Consider the following 2,737-nt stretch of genomic DNA (forward strand, 5'->3'; position numbering starts at 1 on the left):
ATAATAAATGTTCTACAATAAATATAATAATAATACTTATATAAATAGTAAAAAACATACATTATGTAGTAAAATTAAATAATAGTAGTACATAATAGTAATATGCATAAATGATAAAAAAATATGGGACACATAAAATATAAAATTGAAATATTAGTAGTATATAAATGTTAAAAACATGCGATATGTATTATATGAAAGTGTAATAATACTATTATAATAATATTATAATAATATTATAATAATATTATTATAATATTATTATAATAATATTATTATAATAATATTATTATAATAATATTATAATAATAAATGCTATTACATAAAAACATGTTAATAATACTTGTATAAATGTGAAAAAAGTGTAAATTACAATAAGTAATACATAATAATAACATATATTATTAGGTGTACAACTTTGCTTCCGCTGTTTTTTTTCCGAAATTCGAGGCTTTATTGTAAAAAACTGGTTATACATTTATGAATATTGTCCATCGCTGGCCACTATTTTCTCCCATCTTTCGGGTAGCGTACGAATCTCGCGTCGAAAAAACTGGTCATCTTTTGAGGCTATCCACGAATCAATCCAATTCTTTATTTCTTTATAAGACGGAAGTGCTGGTCAGCCAGGCCGTGTGCCATTGATCGAAACAAATGATAGTCAGAGGGAGCAACGTCTGGAGAATACAGCGGGTGGGGTAGGACTTCTCATTTCAACATTTCCAAGTATGTCTTGACCACTTTCGCAACATGGGGTCGAGCATCGTCATGCTGCAAAATCACTTTATCGTGTTTCTCGTTGTATTGCGGCCGTTTGTCTTTCAATGCTCGGCTCAAACGCATCAATTGCGTTCGATACCGATAGCCTGTGATTGTTTCAGTCGGTTTTAACAGTTCATAATATACTACTCCGAGCTGGTCCCACCAAATACAGAGCATGACCTTGGACGTCAAAATCACGTTCTTGAAGCGTTGAAACCACTCACGACACGTTCTTTCACTAATAGCGGCCTCACCATAAGTATTTGAGAGCACGATGAACCACAGCCGCAGATTTCTTCATATTGAAGCAAAAAATTAAAACCTCCCGCAAATGACGAGAATTTGGCTCGTAAACTGACATTTTCAATCGAGATTTTATGATGCAGACACAAATCGACTAATGTTTCTATGGGGTTATGTTGACAGATGCCCAAGTTTATTGTATGACGTCTATGATCTATTTATTTCGATCATCACTTACCGCTAAATCCATCTATAGGAAAACGGCGGAAGCCGTTGTTGTACACTTAATATTATACAAAGGTATCGGCCAATACCCTCACGGTAACGTCTCCGTCGAGTCCGGTACAGCGTATCATTTGTCATCGTATGGACTCAGAGCGATTTTCGATTCGGATATCGTGTACACCTCGTGTAATTTAGATCGTACACACGATTGATGGCGAGTCATTTCGATCTCTTCAAACACCGTGTGTAATCATCGAACGTTATCGTTCGCATTACGACATTATTCTTTACACCTTTCACCTTTTTAGTGTCCTTCTTGCCATCCACTTTCACCACGTACATCTTCGCTCTCAGTCCAACGAATTCGGTCATTATCGCATCATTATTTTCATCCTTCATGAGGCCGGGTTTTTTGTTCGCGAGAGGCATACCGTACACGTTGTCTGCCGGATAGTCGCTCCTATCGAATCTAGCGATATCGCGTTTCATATTCTTGTAAACATCGTCGCATTCTATATGATAAATGAGACTGTCGGTGTACATGATCTTGCATTTATCACGATACATCGATGACATGTACTCGTGGTGAAATTCGTACAAGCAGACTTTCGATATGTCGAGTATGCACATACCCACGTAAATCAGCTTGTTGAACTTTACCTCGAGTTTGCGCATTTCGACGGCGATTAAATTTCCCGCAAAGAGGCTGCAGCTGTGAAAATTCGATTTCGCGATCATTGCTTCCGCGCCATACCGTTCCATTTTGTTATTAATTTTACAATGATTGCGCACATTCTCCATGGTCTTACCGAATACCGTGTTGTTCATTAGTTTAAACAAATTTTTTTTGAAATCGAATTTTTTACGCGCGTTCTAAATTGTGTATTGAGTTCAATGTAATGGAGATTGAGCATCCGATGGATCTTTGTTACGCGAAGATTGTGACGAGTACATTGCTGCAGGTTGCGATAGTGGATGACATAACGCTGTTCATCGTACGTCGCTAAAAGTTTATCTTCGCGCTTGCCGGGCGGTTTATCGCGTGTTGGGTAGAAAGGTAGGTCAGTGTGTCGATCGTGTAGATGCTGCGGATACTCGAGATCGACCTCGAGAATATAATCGGTGGATGAATCCGGAGCGATCGCGCTTACATCAAAGTTCACAGCGTCTTCGATCCATTGAAATTCGGCATATGACAAAGGCTGACATCGCTCATCCGTATAAATTATTCACACCGTAATACATCAAGTACGACAACGGTTTCGATGGATCGAATGAATGCATATACTTGTTATTAGCCTGTGCGTATCTGCTGGAACATTGACTGAGACCGCCGCGTATATCGCGCTCGATAAACAAGCTCATATCAATGTCGGTGAGCAATTCGAATCTTACATGCGTATGTTTCAGCATGGCGTCCCACGTGAAACCTGATAATGTATAATAATGCGCGGGATCGAGACAATAATTCGCGATGCAACTATTGCGGAAATTTTCGAAAATGTCG

The sequence above is a fragment of the Atta cephalotes genome (assembly GCF_000143395.1).
Source record: "Atta cephalotes unplaced genomic scaffold scaffold00036, whole genome shotgun sequence".
Taxonomy (NCBI): Eukaryota; Metazoa; Arthropoda; class Insecta; order Hymenoptera; family Formicidae; genus Atta; species Atta cephalotes.